Raw genomic sequence first — 19,974 nt, 5'->3', positions numbered from 1 at the left:
CACACACATACAAAAAGTGTTGTAACTCAATTGAAAAGACATTTGGCGTAACTTTGTTCAGCAAAGTTTTAGCTCATGGATGGTAGAAACACCATACGGTATTCATTTATTTATGTTTGCTTTGGTTTTTTGAAAAATATAGAATTTTCAACTAGGGTCGAACTTTTGCCCCACCTTACTCTATTAGTGAAAAATCAAGAATTTTGATATACCAGATGCGGGCAGTTTATGGTGTTCTCACCTTAGAGTAAGGTGGGGCAAAAGTTCGACCCTAGTTGAAAACTAAATTTTTTTCAAGAAATCGAAGCAGATATAAATAAATGAATACCGTGTGGTGATTCTACCATCCATGAGCTAAAACTTTGCTGAACAAAGTTACGCCAAATGTCTTTTCAATTTTGAGTTACAACACTTTTTGTATGTGGGTGTTTTATTCGAACTCTTACCCCACCACTGGGGCAAAAGTTCGAATCTAGTGTTTGTGGAATTTCGCTAGCCGTAGCACACTATTTCGACACTTTGGTAATCTGAATACCTAAAACCAATTAATATTTGATGTTGGAACTGAAATACACTTTAAAGTTCTATCTGGATTTTACCAAAATCAGGGTTAAATTTACTACACAAAAAATAGTAGTTTTCCGCCAAATTTAGATGAAACAACTTTTTTTTTCAACTTTGATCGAATTTTCTCACTAATTCCATCATTTTTAGAGATAATATGCACATTTTGCAGAATTTTAGGTTTTTACCTAAAGTTGCTGCATGACTCGAACTCTTGCCCCACAATTCGAACTTTTGCCCCACTATGTGTAATATATGATTTCCAAATCTTTTTTGCAAAAAGTTATAGATGCTACAGCATCTTCAAAATATACCTAGTTACGCCCCAAAATAAAATATCGAATTCGATTTCATTACAATTCCATTCCATACGTTGGAAGGACCATCGCATATTACAATTTTTTGATCAAAACCAACATTTTGTCATAACATATCGAATTATTGATCAATTTTCATAATTTTTGGAGTGAAAGACTCTTTTTCCAAAAGGCTTCGAACAACCTTGACACTCGAAATAAATAATTTGAATTGAGCTCATAAACTTCAAAAGAAACTCTTGCCCCACTCGAACTTTTGCCCCACTTTACTCTATCATTGTAGAGGCCCATTTCTTTCGTTTTAGACTAAAACAATAAAAATCTAATCAGAAATGCATTAATGAGAGCGCTTCAAAGTCATGGGTCATTTTGACCCCTTAATACATAACCTGTATTTATATTTTCTTCATGCATTAGGAAAGTAAAGACTCTACTAAGTTAGGAGTCCTAACCTCAATGTGTTGGTGGTTCCACTGCTTGACCGTCGCGTCATTAACTATAATAATCCTGTTTCGGGGTGTACCTTTATTGTCACCGTGCCACAAACCTTCCAAGTACTCATGCGAACCAGGTGCTACCATTGTTTTTTGCTTGTCATCATATTTTCTACCTGGTCATTGCACACGGAAAGCATTAGCGTAGTCATGTGCCGTAGACTATATTGACAGCTGTATGAAACCTCCAGGGCACGGTAAAGGCTGGGTATGCTGCGCAATTCAGATCCCATTGTGATCCACTAGCCTCTGCCCAGCAACTCCTATCCCTACCTCCACGCGGTACCGGCCGGAAACTATGAGCAACCTTAGGGAAGATCGGGTAACCAACCCCGGTGGGACCTTTGGTCGTAGGCTGACAGGGAAGGGGGGGTTTGCTTCGGCAAACCTGAGCGTCTGTTCTCCATGAGGAGCGGCTCACAACAGCGTCTGATCCCCATGTTAGGGGCGGCTGATCTACGTCCGAGTGCCAGGGAAGGACTCTAAGCTCAACTGTGCACTATGGTCCTCCGGAAAGTAGGGGGTTGGTGTCAGGCCCTACGAGCCAGCCATAAAAAACCATTGTAACGGAAAATCAGCAACAGAATAATACGAACCGAGACCAACGGCAACGACCCCAGCGAACAAAAAGGACTTGCGATTGGAAACTCGGTACGTGGAACTGCCGATCTCTCAACTTCATTGGGAGCACCCGCATACTCGCCGATCTACTGAAGGACCGCGGGTTCGGCATCGTAGCGCTGCAGGAGGTGTGTTGGACAGGATCCATGGTGCGAACGTTTAGAGGTAATCATTCCATCCTCCAGAGCTGCGGCAACACACGCGAGCTGGGAACAGCTTTCATCGTGATGGGCGATATGCAGAGGCGCGTGATCGGTTGGTGGCCGATCGACGAAAGAATGTGCAGGTTGAGGATCAGGGGCCAATTCTTCAACTTCAGCATAATAAACGTGCACAGCCCACACTCCGGAAGTACTGATGATGACAAGGACGCATTTTACGCGCAGCTCGAACGCGAGTACGATCGCTGCCCAAGCCACGACGTCAAGATCATCATAGGAGATTTGAACGCTCAGGTAGGCCAGGAGGAGGAATTCAGACCGACGATTGGTAAGTTCAGCGCCCACCAGCAAACGAACGAAAACGGCCTACGACTCATTGATTTCGCCGCCTCCAAAAATATGGCCATACGTAGCACCTTTTTCCAACACAGCCTCCCTTATCGTTACACCTGGAGATCACCACAGCAGACGGAATCTCAAATCGACCACGTTCTGATTGACGGACGGCACTTCTCCGACATTATCGACGTCAGGACCTATCGTGGCACCAACATCGACTCCGACCACTATCTGGTGATGGTCAAACTGCGCCCAAAACTCTCCGTCATCAACAATGTACGGTACCGGCGACCGCCACGGTACAACCTAGAGCGACTGAAGCAACCGGATGTCGCCTCAGCATACGCGCAGAATCTCGAGGCCGCGTTGCCAGACGAGGGCGAGCTCGATGAGGCCCCTCTAGAGGACTGCTGGAGTACAGTGAAAGCAGCCATCAACGACGCAGCCGAGAGCACCATCGGGTACGTGGAACGGAATCGACGGAACGAATGGTTCGACGAAGAGTGCAGAACGGTTTTGGAGGAGAAGAACGCAGCGAGGGCGGTAATGCTGCAGCAAGGGACTCGACAGAACGTGGAACGATACAAACAGAAGCGGAAACAGCAGACCCGCCTCTTTCGGGAGAAAAAGCGCTGTCTGGAAGAAGCGGAGTGTGAAGAAATGGAACTGCTGTGCCGTTCCCAAGAAACACGGAAGTTCTATCAGAAGCTCAACGCATCCCGCAACGGCTCCGTGCCGCGAGCCGAAATATGCAGGGATAAAGACGGAGGCCTCTTGACGGACGGACGTGAGGTGATCGAAAGGTGGAAGCAGCACTTCGATCAGCACCTGAACGGCGTGGAGAACGTAGGCACGGGAGCCCACGGCAACGGAAGAAACGACGACGCCAATGCAGCGGAGGACGGAAATGAACCAACTCCCACGCTGAGGGAAGTTAAGGATGCCATTCACCAGCTCAAAACCAACAAAGCAGCTGGTAAGGATGGTATCGCAGCTTAACTCATCAAGATGGGTCCAGAAAAGTTGGCCACCTGTCTGCATCGGCTCATAGTCAGGATCTGGGAAACCGAACAGCTACCGGAGGAGTGGAAGGAAGGGGTAATCTGCCCCATTCACAAGAAAGGCGACCATTTGGAATGTGAGAACTTCAGGGCGATCACTATTTTGAATGCTGCCTACAAAGTGCTATCCCAGATCATCTTCCGTCGTCTGTCACCTAAAACAAATGAGTTCGTGGGAAGTTATTAAGCCGGCTTCATCGACGGCCGGTCGACAACGGACCAGATCTTTACCGTACGGCAAATCCTCCAGAAATGCCGTGAATATCAGGTCCCAACGCATCACCTGTTCATCGACTTCAAAGCGGCATACGACAGTATCGACCGCGCAGAGCTATGGAGAATCATGGACGAAAACGGCTTTCCTGGGAAGCTGACTAGACTGATTAAAGCAACGATGGACGGTGTGCAAAACTGCGTAAGGGTTTCGGGTGAACTATCCAGTTCATTCGTATCTCGCCGGGGACTGCGACAAGGTGACGGACTCTCATGTCTACTCTTCAACATCGCGCTGGAAGGTGTGATGCGACGAGCCGGGCTCAACAGCCGGGGAACGATTTTCACAAAATCCGGTCAATTTGTGTGCTTTGCGGACGACATGGACATTATCGCTAGAACATTTGGAACGGTGGCAGAACTGTACACCCGCCTGAAACGCGAAGCAGCAAAGGTCGGACTGGTGGTGAATGCCTCAAAAACAAAGTACATGCTGGTAGGCGGAACCGAACACGACCGGAACCGTCTGGGTAGTAATGTTACGATAGACGGGGATACTTTCGAGGTGGTGGAGGAATTCGTCTACCTCGGATCCTTACTGACGGCTGACAACAACGTGAGCCGTGAAATTCGGAGGCGCATCATCAGCGGAAGTCGGGCCTACTACGGGCTCCAGAAGAAACTGCGGTCGAAAAAGATTCACCCACGCACCAAATGCACCATGTACAAAACGCTAATAAGACCGGTGATCCTCTACGGGCACGAGACATGGACCATGCTCGAGGAGGACCTACAAGCACTCGGAGTTTTCGAGCGACGCGTGCTAAGAACGATCTTCGGCGGTGTGCAGGAGAACGGCGTGTGGCGGAGAAGGATGAACCACGAGCTCGCTGCACTTTACGGCGAACTCAGCATCCAGAAGGTGGCCAAAGCCGGAAGGATACGGTGGGCAGGGCATGTTGCAAGAATGCCGGACAACAACCCTGCAAAGCTGGTGTTTGCAACGGATCCGGTTGGCACAAGAAGGCGTGGAGCGCAGAGAGCACGATGGGCGGAACAGGTGGAGCGTGACTTGGCGAGCATCGGGCGCGACCGAGGATGGAGAGCGGCAGCCACGAACCGTGTATTATGGAGAAATATTGTTGATTCAGTTTTATCTTGAATTTGATGTAATACTAAATAAATGAAATGAAAAATGAAACCTCCAGATTTCGCTCGGAGCTATGCTTTCCTACGCTTCAGTAATCAGTGATCACTCTTCCTGCTGCCGTCTTTTTTGTGTGGTGGGTTCGTACCTTTTCTGTTCTCATTTCACTGTTTTGCTGGTTATTGAGCCGGGTACCGGTCGCTAGTATTCGACTTCTAGCGGCATTCTTCTCGTTCGTCACTCAGTACCTAGTCGAATCAATCATTACGTTTACGGCACGGCACCTGTCACTTCTTGCGATATTTCTGCCGCTGTTTCGTGGATATACTACCACAAACGCCCACTCCCAACTTCATTACATGTGAACCAGCTGTACCTACACCGAATGAAGTATTCGTTTCCTCTGGTCTCGGTCCTAGATCAATCGCTTCCAATCGCTCTGAGCTTTCAAAGTCCTTAGGTTCTCTTCAATTTAAAAACCCATCGTTTGCCCGGCCTTCCACAATGTCAACGGCCATTTCCTGGATCTCTGCGAAACATAGTTTAAGCTTGTTTTTCCTCCAGAATACGAGCTGCGTGCCTAGCCCATTGCAGTCTGACTTACTTTATTATCTCGAGCGTTCGCTCATTAAGGAGGTGCGGCTCAAACAGCGTCTGTTCATGTATCCAGCAGATGAGTATGAAATGCTCCTTCACCGGAAGCTATACCTAAGGTGGCAGCCCCACCACGGTGGATAGGAGACCTTAGGCCAACAACCTACTATTCTCGAAACCCAAAAACCGTTACAGAAACCGAAAATGAAAGATAACGAACTGATTCAACACGGCGCGAAACAACGGAAAAAAATGAGCTTGGAATGTACTAACCCTAGCCCAGAGGGATAAACTGGCCAACTAGCCAATGAGGCATGCCGTATGAAGCTTTAAATCCTAGGACTGAGCGAAGTCCGTTGGCCGAACTTTGGAGAACACAGATTGGCGTCGGGACAAATTCTGCTATACTCTGGCCTACGAGTTGAACACGCTCCTCGCCACCGCAGAGTTGGTTAGCTGGTCACCGCTCACGCCCGCGCTGCGCTCATGAAGTGGGAACCTGTTAATGAGGGATAATTGTAGCCAGACTCAGATCACAGGTTCGAAACCTTACTATGATCCAATGTTACGCGCCAACTGATGCTGCCGAATTATAAGACAAGGAGAACTTCTAAATCGGGCGCACACGCCGACTGGAAGACGCTGCAGTGAAAAGGTCCTTCGTCGAGGAGCTAGAGAACCGTGCTGCGGATATTCCAGCAGGTGAAAGCGTAGAAAATCAATGGAGTGCCATCAAGAACGCCTTCATCGCCACCGGGGAGAATAATTTGGGTGAGCTACGCACCCGAAGAAAGCAGTGGATCACAGATGATACCTGGAAGAAGATAGAGGAGCGCCGGAAAGCCGGGATAGAGCGAGCGAAAACACGAGGAGCCAAAGCCGTAGCCCATCAGCGCTATTCGGCTCTCGAGAAGCAAGTGAAACGCTCATGTATACGGGACAAAAGAGCGTGGGCGGACTCCCTAGCTGACGAAGACAAGAAAACCGCAAACACCGGTGACATCCGTCTCCTCTACGATGTTAGTGATCTTTAACAGGATACAGAAGAAGATTGACGCAACTTTCTGACGGCAGCAAGCAGGATTCTGTGCGGGGCGATCCTGTGTGGACCATATTGTCATACTCCGGAGCAAATCAATGGATTCCAAAAGTCTCTTTACCTGGTGATCATTGTTACGAAAAAGCTTTCGACCGTCTCAATCACGGAAACATGTGGAAGTCCTCAGGCGCAAGGGTCTCCCTGAGAAAATCATCGGCCTCATTGAATCACAGTACAAATCATTTTCGTGCAGAGTACTACACAACAGTGTTTTGTCAAATCCCATCCGGGCCGTTGCTGGAGTGAGGCAAGGATGTATCCTATCACCGCTACTGTTCCTCATCGTAGTCGATGAGATCCTGGTAGGTGCGATTGACCGTGAACAAAATCGTGGGTTGCTTTGGCAGCCCATTACCATGGAGCACCTAAATGACTTCGAACTGGCTGATGACGTTGCTCTCCAAGCTCAACGGCGCTCTGATATGCAGAGTGATCTTGCCAATCGCTCCTCGGCGGCAACAAGACCAAATCGTTTGATGTAAACACAATCAACCCATCCAGCTTTACGGTAGCTGGGCAATCAGTGAAGAATGTAGAAATCTTCCATTATCTTGGTAGCTAAATGCGGCACCAAGATCGACATAGGTGCACGGATCAAGAAGACGAGGGCCGCCTTTGCGGATTTAAAAAAAGTATGGAAGAACAACGAGATCAGTCGACGCATCAAAATTCGAATTTTCAACTCGAAAGTGAAATCTGTGCTGCTGTACGCCGGTGAAACTTGGGATTGTACGCCATTTCCCCGAAAACCAGTTCCCCGAATGAACTTTCGCCGAAAGTTTTTTTCCCCGAATGTTTCATTTCCCTGAAAAATGTTTCCCCGAAAAGAGTATTGCATATGTTATTTAACATTGACCCAATGCACAACTGCGGGGATCCTGTCTTTAGAACGAAGTACGCTTTGCCAAAGTACGTCAGACCGAAGTACGTTAAGCCGAATGGGTTACTAAGCTGAAGTTCATAGAGTAGAATAGGTCAGTAGGCCGTCTTCCTAATTTTCTTCATAAACGATGTTAAAATGTGTTTTCGAAGTCCTAGAAGATGTTTGAGTCCCTTGAGTTTTTTGCATTCCTCGAATAGGGTATTCTATGTATACTGGTATATACTTCCATGATTTTACAATATTCTTCTATCCTTTTCCCTTTTCTCACATCGATGATTTTTTGATGTTTATGTTATACTATTACTGAAGTACTGATGATTAATTGATCATTCTGCTAAGGGGCCGTACACAAATTACGTCACGCTTTTAGGAGGAGGGGGGTTTTGCAGAGCGTGACGACCCTTACAAAAAAAATTGAGGTTACATACAAAAAGTGTGACATAGGGGGGAGGGGGGTTGAAAAAGGTCGATTTTTTGCGTGACATAATTTGTGTATCACCCCTAACATTCCATCTGAAAATTTCGGTTCTTTTTATAACACGCAGTTGTTTTCAGTTGTAATATTGCATAGCTTATTGACGGTAGTAATTTATTAAACCACTGACTGTCCCAGTGTCCCATGACAGATTTACTTTCTTTGAGAAGTCGGCTATTCTTTTGAGTATTGGGTTTTATATATGATCAAACTGGGGTTTCTCTTTGCTTTCAACTCAACCGGAATGATGCCGGTCCGGCGTAATGATACTTTCAGTCTGATGAAATGCGGCCAAACGTTCTTCGGCCTGACATACTTCTGCCCAAAGATCCAGCATCGTCTTTTTGGCCCGATTGATAACCTTTCATTTAATAAAATTTTCCTTCTTTCAAATGTAGGCTATTCTTTCGAGTTGAACTGCTCAATTGATAATCAGTAATTTGACTGCTGCTATATTTTTTTTTTGTGACAAACTGTTCGAGTATCTATAGGCGTTATAGTAGAAATCTTCATCAGAGATTCTCACTTCTTTCATCATATACTGTTCTTTCAAAATATTGTCGGCTACTAATATGTTCTATATAAATGTCAATTCCAAATGCTACTTCGGTTATGATTGATCAATTGAATTACAAAAATGAAGAGTGCTTAGCTTCAAATCTATTTGTCAAACAAATTGAGTTCCATTGATTTTTCGTTTTAATGCCTGTTAATACACATGAAAATTGTACTCATAGACTTCCTTCACAAGCAAGAATACTTTAAGACTTAAGGTTTAAGTTATCTGGATCATGTTTTTTACAATGACAATGAACTTTAGCAGACTACTACCACAATCACGATGACTAGTTTTCAAGGTATTATGCGTTTCATCGATTGAATATTCAAAAATAAATATAAAGAACAGCCTATGAATAAAAGAAGGAAAAATTATGATAAGCGTGATCTTAGTTGAGTGCCATATCATTTTCAATCAGTATAACAGAAAAGAACCCCAAGCAACACGACTTGTTTCAAAGCTAGTACCAGCAACATCAGTGCAATTTATCCACTGTTCAAATTAAGGACAACAGAACACAATTGCTTCTTCTTTGAAAAGCAAAAAGCGCAAATTTCAAATCTATATGCAACTTGAGCTAGGGGGAATGATAAAAAATGAAAAAAATATATTCAGACTCGAACCATGGACACCAGGAGTATTAACCACTCACCTTACATACTACACCAGAAGCTCTGTGAAAGATTTGCTGCTCAATGCACCATAAAAGCTACTGAAGTTACGCGTTACATTGTACCGAGCATAATAACAGCCAAGCAAATTTGATCTTAGTCGATATTATTGATGAATTGAAGCAACTTTCCTGCGCGGGTTATTCGCTCGAAATTAGAGCCACATCGTTACCATCAACAGCAGCACCATCAAATCTAGGAGCCGAGATGTCCGCCAAAGCAGCAAATGAATCAGACTCTAGCGGCTGGAGAATGCTTGGTGCGCGAAATGTATGGAAGGCCAGTTGGGCAGAATACGATGCACGCCAACTTCATCGCGTGGAACAGCAGAAACAAGCCGACAAAGCTAAGAAACGACGCAAGCGAAATGCAATTCGGAAAAATAAAAACAATATAAATAAAATTAATCATCGATGGAATAATAGCAGCAATCCAAATATTCGCAACCAAAATAATTGTAACAACTACCGTCCTGCTGTTTTCAACAACAATAATAATAACCGTCATCAAAAAGATGGAAAAATGCTCCCTCCGGATAAGGATCTTCTGGCAGCAGCTAAGGTAACCTTCTCCAACCCTCCAGTGGGAAATCTGCATGGGATCCAATTTCGAAGAGGTGAAGTGCTAAACCCATACCCGGTGGGCAACGAAATCCCACAAACGAGCTACACATCTACGTCTTATTGGTCATGCGGTCCCGCCTTTTCCCAGCATTGTTCATCATGTTCATGTGAGCGACCGTGATTTCGCTCAGCCTGACGCGTTCACCAGAACCAGACGAGGACGAACCTGATGGTAATATAAGCATAATCCCAAATCATGAGTCTACTTTGAAATTAACAAATTTTGTAACAGACGAAGAAGAGGTTCTCCTCTTCTTGGCGTAACGTCCTCACTGGGACAAAGCCTGCTTCTCAGCTGAGTGTTCTATGAGCACTTCCACAGTTATTAACTGAGAGCTTCCTCTGCCAATGACCATTTTGCATGTGTATATCGTGTGGCAGGCACGAAGATACTCTATGCCCAAGGAAGTCAAGGAAATTTCCTTAACGAAAAGATCCTGGACCGACCGGGAATCGAACCCGTCACCCTCAGCATGGTCATGCTGAATACCCGTGCGTTTACCGCCTCGGCTATATGGGCCCTTTCGAAGAAGAGGTACAGAGCTTAAATAACTCCAATACTATTACTGAAACTTCTATACATTTGAAATCAGAAATTTTGGTGTACTGTCAAAATTTTAACCGTATGAAGAGTGCGTCTAAGATGCACGAAATCCATAATAAAGTTTTATCTCGTCCTTATCCAATTATTCTAGGAACAGAGACTAGTTGGGATAAGACTGTTAAAAGTGAAAAAGTTTTCGGAAATAATTACAACGTTTTCAGAGATAATCGCGATTGTCTAACGTCTGAGAAGAAGTCCGGGGCGGAGTATTAGTTGCTGTTTCGACAAATTTAAACGCAGATATCATCAAAACGACTAAATTTAAAGAGTTCGAGCATGTATGGGTGAAAGTGCAAATAGCAGGTGAAACACATGTTTTTGTCTCTGTGTACTTTCCACCCGGCAATGCACGTAAAGTTATCTATGAAAAATTCTATCATAATGCTGAAAATATCATTAGCAATTTTCCCCCCGAAATAAAAGTGCATATTTATGGAGACTTCAATCAACGTGATATCGATTTCATCCCAGACGTTGACAATGAGAGCATCTTGCTACCAATTTACGGAGAGAATGAAGCGGTGCAATTTATATGCGATAGTTCTGCAAGTCTTGGTCTCAATCATATTAATAATGTTAAAAGTCAACATAATCGCTATTTGAATCTTTTAATGACGAATATTGATGAAGATGTGGTAGAATCATTGCATGGAAAAATGAGCTATTTCATACAGCAATTGAATTCTCTCTAATTGTGCATGTAAACAATAGACCAGAAGAATGTGTTTTTGAAGAAGTTCATGATTATCGTTCTGCAAATTATGATAATATACGACAACAAATTTCTCTGGTGAATTGGCAAAATGTGTTAAGAAATGAAGAAAATGTTGAAGATGCCGTTACAACATTTTACAGAATATTATACGATATAATTCACGACAATATACCTTTGAAGAAAAGAAGACGTCATCATACCTCACGGTACCCCATTTGGTTCAATCGAGAAATTAAAAACCTGAAGAACAGAAAACAGAAAGCACATAAAGCATACAAAAAATACAGGAATGATCAAAGCTTATCCAATTATTTAAATATTTGTGACCAATTAAATCATGCCATTGATATTGCATCCGAGGAGTATAACGAGAAAACTGAGCGGGAAATAAAATCATGCCCGAAGATTTTTTTCAATTACGTTAAAACTAAATTAAAATCTGACAATTTTCCACTTGAAATGCACCTTGACAAAAAAGTTGGAGTAGATTCTTAAGCAAATTGCAATCTTTTTGCAACATTCTTTGAAGAAGTCTACACCACACATTCGGAGGAAAATCGGGATCGTGAATATTTTTCATTTCTTCCTGAGCTATCTATAGACATCAACGTTCATCAAATCAAAGTACATGACATTACGGATGCATTAAAAAGTCTAGATGCCTCCAAAGGTGCTGGTCCGGATGGGATTCCACCAGTATTCTTGAAAAATGTATCAGTAGAACTTACATCCCCGTTATACTGGCTTTATAACATGTCACTGGAATCAGGTAGTTTCCCTGAATCGTGGAAAAGCTCTTTTTAGTGCCAATTTTCAAAAATGGCAAAAAATCCGACGTACGTAATTACCGTGGAATAGCTATAATCTCTTGCATTCCGAAGATCTTTGAGGCAATAATCAATAAAACTTTATTCGACATGGTCAAAAACAGAATAACTCACACGCAACACGAGTTTTTCAAAGGACGTTCAAAATGTACAAACTTGCTCGAATTCATACATTATTCGTTGACGGCCATGGACAATGGCAATCATGTGGAAGTTCTCTATACAGACTTCAGTAAAGCTTTTGATCGAATTGACGTACCAATGTTGCTTTTTAAACTAGAAAAATAGGATCTGGTCCAGGTCTTCCTCAATGGGTCGGGTCATACCTTTCCAATCGTCAACAATTAGTTAGATACAAGGGAGTAAAATCTAAACCTATTCAAGTTACATCTGGAGTTCCTCAAGGGTCTCATTTGGGCCCATTATTATTTATTCTGTACGTCAACGACATTTCCTTCATTCTTAAAAAAGTTAAAGCTCTCATATATGCCGATGACATGAAACTCTTCCTAGAAATAGTAAACGATGAAGACTTGCACACTTTTCAACAGGAAATCGATAATTTTTTATGTGTGGTGTAAAAAAAAGCCTTTTACAACTGAATGTGAAAAAATGTAATTCCATAGCCATAAGTAGGAAACGTAGTACACCAGATGTAACAATATTATTAGGTGATCAACAGGTAGAAAAATGCGTCAGAATCAGGGATTTGGGAGTGATTTTAGACTCCAAACTAACTTTTACTGATCATTATAATACATTTATCAACAAAGCAAATAATATGTTAGGCTTCATAAAACAATTTAGTTATCATTTTAACGATCCATATACAGTTAAAACATTATATGTAGCCTATGTACGTTCAATTTTAGAATACTGTAGCATAGTTTGGTCACTATTTTCGGTTACACATGAAAGTCGTATAGAATCAATTCAGAAACAATTTCTACTATTTGCGCTTCGTTGGACAAGGTTACCTCTTCCGTCTTATGAAGCACGATGTATGCTTATTAACATTCAAACACTAAAAGAACGACGCGAATTTGCAATGTTATCATTTGTAAACGATATCGTTTCGCAGCGTATTGATTCGATAGAGCTTCTTTCAAAATTAAACTTTTATGCTCCCTCTCGACAACTACGAAATCGTAGTATTTTTTATACAAATCATCACCGTACTAATTATGCTAATTTTGGTCCCATCAACCAAATAATGACAACTTACAATAAATTTTGCGAAACTATAGATTTTAGTATGACAAAATCACAACTAAAAAAAATATTTACATCAAATCGTAGTTAGAAATAAAATAAGCAAACAGTTCTAGTTTTAAGTTCAAATTGTATTGAAACGGTCTTCTTATGATTGACTACATGGAATAAATAAATAAACTTCACTGTACCGTCTTTGCCACAAGTTAGAAAGCTGTCAAAATGAAAAGACGCGCAAGTTCTCCTCAACACATTTGGAACCTAATCTGAAAAAACAAACCAGAGTAAGATGTTTCATGTGTGTTACATAGCAAATTAAATGCAAGCAGACTGTATTGCCACTTGTGAGGAATATGTAAGCTCCGCCTCCATAAATCGATGTTAAATACGATGTTATTTGTAATTCCTATGAAACAAAGCTGCAACTTAATGATGTTCGGAGTTTAAATGCAACTCAACTGACAAGATGGAAGTTGCGTGCGCTTTTATTGCAACTCTTTTAGATCAAAGCATAGAAAACCACATTATGGATGATGTTGCAGGTGCTGCTTGGGACGACTCATATTCAGAACAAGAGCAAATCTCATTGAAGCATCATGAAGAACATTAGATCTCGAAAAACTCTTGAGAAGAGGTAATGCTCAAAATAGAATAGGTGTGAAAGTTTCCATGATCTTGATATCTTTTTAAAGACTACACATCGGCACACTTTGTACTCAGGCTAACTTTCCGCTATTTCATTTCAATGACTAGTTCAGACAATCGAATTAATCAAGCAAACGATTAGAAACCAGTACCAAACATAGTATCATAAATATTTGGGGGAAACGGTCCATTCGGGGAAACTTTATTTGGGGAACTGGTTTTCGGGGAAATGTCGTACAATCGAAATTTGGTGTGTCAGTGGAGAACACTCAACGGCTTCAGGTCTTCATAAAAAAATGCCTGCGGTGTATAATTCGTGCATGGTGGCTTCATAATTGGATCACCAACGTGAAGCTCCATCGTCGATGTCTTGAATAGCGACAGAAATACGGGAGCGAAAGTGGAGGTGGGTCGGCCACACTATTAGAAGGGGCGGGAACTAAATCTGCAAACAAGCGTTAGATTGGAACTCAGCAGAACATCGCAGCAGAGGCAGACCCAGGGGATCATGGTGACACAGCCTCAACAAAGAAATAAAGGAAGTCGACAGAATTTTGACCTGGCCACAGGCAAGGAGAAGGCTGGTAATTGGCCAGGACGGAGATCTCTCAATTCGGCCCTCTTTACCTTTATGGGTGCTCAGGGCTGAAATTAAGTAAGTATATCGATCTCTTTATATATTTGGTACAATTCACACTCGTATCGGAGACCTTTACGTTCAAAGACTCCAAAGGCTCTCCGATCAACTTCTCTCAACTTTCATGATTCTTGGTCGTATAAAACGACAGCCGCCGGAAGAATGAGACCATCCAACCAACTAGCAGGCTGTTCTTCCTCTTTCCAAATCTTCAATACAATATGGTGTAAGATTTGGTAAAGCTGCTCACTAATGTGCTTGAGTCGCTCGGTCGGGAGTTTACCCTTACTGTTTTTCAGACCTGTAATAGCGTTGGAGGTTCCACAGTCTGTCCACCGTCGTCGATTCAAATTCTCCGCACACCATTGACAGTTTCCTAAAACCTCCGCATAAAATTCTGTTCCATACTCTCTTGCGCCTGAGACCAATTACATTTTCCTAATGCTCTCTTTTGTTTTTGTGATGAATTCGTGTTTCTTTGGATTCTGCTACTCTCGCTTCCCCATATCGCTCCCTACTCTGATGAGTCACCGATACCAGTATCTGGCATCTGGCAACATTCTTCTCATCCGCCACCATCTGGTTATCCCCGTCGAACTACCCGTTTCTAGGTTGTCCTTGAGCAGTACTCATCGCTTTGTGGATAGACCCCCACAGAGTGTTGATTATCGCTACTCGTTTATTTCGATAAGAAATCAGCCGCACCCTAACGGAGACAAACGCCAGATGGATTTATGATATAGTTTGGGACAGCGGTTGCAAGCACAATGCATCCCATGTTTGACTCTGTAAAAGGGAGATTAAGTCGGACGCATGAATTAAATGTGGTGCAGTCTTCTGCATTTGAATAGGGTTTCAACTTCAGATACACAAAGGAAAATTTTTGGTTTAATCTCTCGAGCGTGAAACATAGGATGACATTTGTCATGGCACTTGCGTCGACCACTCTTCTGCGAATAAGTTTTAGATCTTTTGTAGCCAATCACCAGTTTTAAATTTAACATTGAAAGTCCAAAAATCCAATCAAAGAATAGTTCAACATTTGATTATTCCCGGGTTTGTAATGCATTGTTGAACAGACCCTACCTATAAAAAAAAAATTGCACAAGATCATCACTGTTTCGTGAATGTGCAAATTTCTGCACTCGAGAGGCAGATATGTCGACGATTATATGATTATAAATATCCAAAGTTGATAATAGGTACATAACTTTTTTCATTAAAATTGCCTTCCGTCACAAAATAGGTTTACCTGGTGGCAAGTGGAAAAAAGCAGACTTTATCGATCAATAAATAATACATCCTAGCCTAGAGGAACCGGCTCGACTGGCTTGGCGACCGAACGATGAAGTTTGTTCGGAAATGAATATTGAAAACCATAGGGGTAGGTACAAATTGTTACGAGCGAAAGTGAAGGCAACTTTGCTGGAATTCTATCTTTAGTTCACTTATACGATTATAAAGTATAGGGAACTTTTTCAGTCTGGCGAACCATAACGAGAAGAATGAGGAATTATGGTGTAACAATACATAGAGCTGTAATTTCTGGCATTGTGTTGCTTTTTATTTGGTAAACTAAAACTATAAAATTGATTTGTGAAAAAGTTGCTGATCTCTGTTTCCGAAACTGCACAAACAGCCATCGAATGGCCTCCACTACCCATTATGAAATCCAATAATCAGTCAACCGCACAGTAATACAGTTTCACCAGGTCAGCACCCGGGATGATGATAATTGGGATCGGAAACCGAATCCCACTAATTGAATTGATGATTACCACTCAACTGCTGCTGGCTGACCTGTGCGAGGACAATTTGACTCGGTGCAGATTTGCATAATTAGTGACACATTTATATTGCTGACATTTGCAGCAAGGTGCAAACATAGAAGCTAAAGAGATAAATCGATTGCAAATCCGGCGATTTTGAACCATTAATTCTCTAATGATGTAGGTACTGTAATGAATAACTTTATTTTTTTCAACTTAAAATGCATGAAATTGAAAATGATGACGAAGTTGATGCTCTATTCATAGAGGAATTCCCTTTTGACTTTTGAAGAGCTCGATACACGTGACAAGCTTTATCAGTTGAAAAAGAGCCATTTTCAACTGAAAAAAAAAATCCTTTGAGTACTCCAAAGTGAACGCGAAAAAAAAACACTCCCGCTAAAATCCAATAACCTACACCGTGTAGCCACCACGAAATTGCCACTATCAATCATGCTGCATGATTGAATTTTATCACACGACACCGAAGAGCGTCGCATCGCTTGCCTGACTATAACTAAAAACCACCCCTCACAGAAGAAGGGACCATCAATTTGCATCAATCCGACGACTGTGCTGTGCTGTCATCATCATCGACAGCAGAAGCCGCATCAAAAGCTGGAGGCTGGCGATCGTTAATTTTCATCCATAAAATGCAGGGACTTTGTCGCTTTGCAAAAAGTGGCAACATGAGTGGCAAACTTTTTTTTTTGGCATTCTGTGTACATTGGAGATGCCTAACAAAGGTAGCTTAAAATCTAAAGCACAACACGCACCTATAAAAAATGATACCAATTGGGTTCTTTAGGGGTATCCGGATTATTTCATAATCGGATTCTCCGCCCAACAATTAGTCGAAATCCAAAGTTTCATAATTTTCGGAGTTCGGGAACTATTTTTAAAATACATTTGAAGTTTGTATGGGGATTTTTTTTTTGTTCGGGTCGAACTGTCACTTTATCGATTGAACTGTCATTCTATCTACAAAAATGAAAACTGTTTTGTTAATTTAACCATCAAAACAAAGGTATTGGAAACCAATAAAATCACGTTATACTCAGAAAAATGAGCTCTATCGATTAGGCTATAGAACATAGCAATAATTTATTCACTAAACAACCCAATTGCTAGACCCCATAAGTAGTTTTTATGAGTGCTGGATCGTGAATAATACTGCGGTTTTGCACCAATTCGCGTCGGTGTTATCTGCGCACCAGTGTTGGTAAACTCACACTCAAAGCACACTCATGAGCCGCTCCTGCGTAAGCAAACTCGCGCGCGATTCTGAATCGTTTTCTCACGCGCGAGTTTTTCATGCAAAATCTCGCTCTCACGAGTCAAGTGCCAAAATCTCATTTGCTTGTAAAACGAATTCAAATCAATTTGAACGACATTCAATGTTGTTGTACGCTAGATATGCTTTTGTTCTATTATGCAATCCTAAAAACTTCGATGTAAATAATAACAACACCAAGAAAAAAAGGAATGAGTGAAATCACGAGTTAACTCATGCATGATTTTTTCGGCGGTGAGATTGACGAGTCAAGAATCACGCGTGAAACAACTCAGCCGTGAGATTTGAGAATTTGAGTTTTTACCAACACTGCTGTGCACTAGACCGGCCCAAAAACAAAAATGTCTAAAAGCTCCACATATGGAATCCTTTCAGAACTGGCTGTTCGGACCCTCATGAAATTGACATTCAATATAAAGGCTGATTAGTGTGTCAGTCAAATATGACAGTAGGGCAGTTCAGTTTTTAAATATGTTAAAATTTCAAAGCTCCCGTATGTTCATTACAATCCATGGTGTTACCGCCAACAACTGTCGGCTGCGAAAGGGTTAATAGCATAGTTAGCTGTGAACGTGTCCCTACGCCTGACGTTTTCCGATGCAGCATAAAGGCACACACAATCAAGGATTTGGTGTGTGACCGCGAGAGAGTAATGAAGAGATCGGCATTAGTTGTGTTTTGTTTTGGTTGTTTTTGCCTATTAAAAAGTGTAAGACAAATTGTAAGATGGTTTTTTCCCCATCGCGATCAGTATTTCGTTAACCGGTTTGTGTGAATATGTTTGGTTCCGTTGTAAGTATGTTAAGACAGTAATTGTTGATCTTTGTATATCGCTAAATTGTGACATTGTGAATATTGTAGATTTGTCCTAGAAGTTTGTACATCAATGAAACTGTAAATACGTCTAATTTATGAACCTTTTGCGTAGTCACCAGTGCTGTAGCAAGGAGTGTTTGAGTCCGTCGAAAACTAGATTGTAAGTAGTTATTGTAAATATTCTAAATGTTTGTAATTCATTTTTATAATATATTTTAGTTGAGTTTGCGTAAAAACCATACTCCAAAATCGTTTTCATTCGCATCCGACGGGTGCGAACACAGGGTGCAAAACTAGAGTTCTGTCAAATTTTCAGCCATTTCAGTGGTGATTTAATGGTGGCCCATGAGCAAAATAGGTTTGTATGAGAGTCACCGTGGCGAATTTTCAAAAAAAAAAGTTCTCCGCGTTGTAGAGCATTTACACATGGATAAAGCCATAGGGTCAAAGTCAAATTGAATTCCTCAGATATCAATGATGAATGTTGCCGAAGACCGGAAATTATTTTGACAATCGGCAAAAAAGATATGAAACAAATTCTCACTCGCATGCGCATCTTCATACACGATGTCCTATGCAAAGTGTGCAAGAAGCTAACACACATACTAAATATTTTCTGTTCAAGCATGCATGGATGAATATTGATTTATAACTTCTGCCTCGTGAGTCGAAATGGTCTTCGGCAACATTCATCATTAAGATCTGAAATATGTCATTTGACTTCGAGCATACAACTTCATCCATGTTGTCATGCTCTACAGCGTGGAGAACCTTTTTTGAAAATAGTTCATAGTGATTCCCATATAAGTCATAAGTCTTTTGAAGTCTGAACTGCATTATATGACAGACATGGTATCATCAACACAATTATCAATTACTAGCTGTCCCGGCAAACTTTGTCTTGCCAAGCTGTGGTGGTTTGACAACTGTTGAGGTCATAACGTCACCGCACTCTAGATTGGTTTCATTTCAATCGTGTTGATTTCCTTCCCAGCTCACGAAAGTCAGTACTTTATCAATTTTCTTATTTTTCTAGTTGTTTTTCGTAACTTTTCGGACATATAAACACAGTCAACATGAATACGAACCGAACCGTGCAAGAGCCAAGCTGATCGGTTCATCCGTTCTTGAGTTTTGTTGCCTCAAAGGAACTTCAAACTCATTTTTATATATATAGACTAGCTGTCCCGGCAGACGTTGTACTGCCATGTTGGTTGTGATTGTTTGACAACTGTTGTGGGGTCATTTTGGCGCCGCACTCTAGATTGGTTTTATTGCGACCATTATGAATTTCTTCTCCACTCATAACAATTTCAGTAAATTTACAATTGCTCTTCTTTTAAGTTGTTTTTCGTAACTTTTTTTTACTTATAAACACAGCCACCATGAATACGAATCAAACCATCCAAGATACATCCTGATCGGTTTAGCCTTTCTTGAGTTTTGTTGCCTCAAAGGAACTTGAAACTCATTTCTATATATATAGACTAGCTGTCCCGCAAACGTTGTCTTGCCAAGCTGGGGTGGTTTGACAACTGTTGAGCTCATAACGTCACCGCACTCTAGATTGGTTTCATTTCGATCGTGTTGATTTTCTTCCCAGGTCATGAAAAATCAGTACTTGATCAATTTTC

The 19,974-nt window shown here is 41.8% G+C and overlaps 1 protein-coding gene across 1 annotated transcript in view; it reads right to left on the bottom strand.

Annotated features, from left to right (window-relative positions):
• LOC134285574 (tachykinin-like peptides receptor 86C) overlaps positions 1-19,974 on the bottom strand; it is a 545,193-nt gene that overhangs the window by 435,083 nt on the left and 90,136 nt on the right. The window lies entirely within an intron of this gene.

This window comes from Aedes albopictus, chromosome 1, assembly GCF_035046485.1.
Source record: "Aedes albopictus strain Foshan chromosome 1, AalbF5, whole genome shotgun sequence".
NCBI classification, from domain to species: Eukaryota; Metazoa; Arthropoda; class Insecta; order Diptera; family Culicidae; genus Aedes; species Aedes albopictus.
The sequence above is the reverse complement of the archived record's forward strand: the minus strand, read 5'-3'. Positions and strand labels throughout refer to the sequence as shown.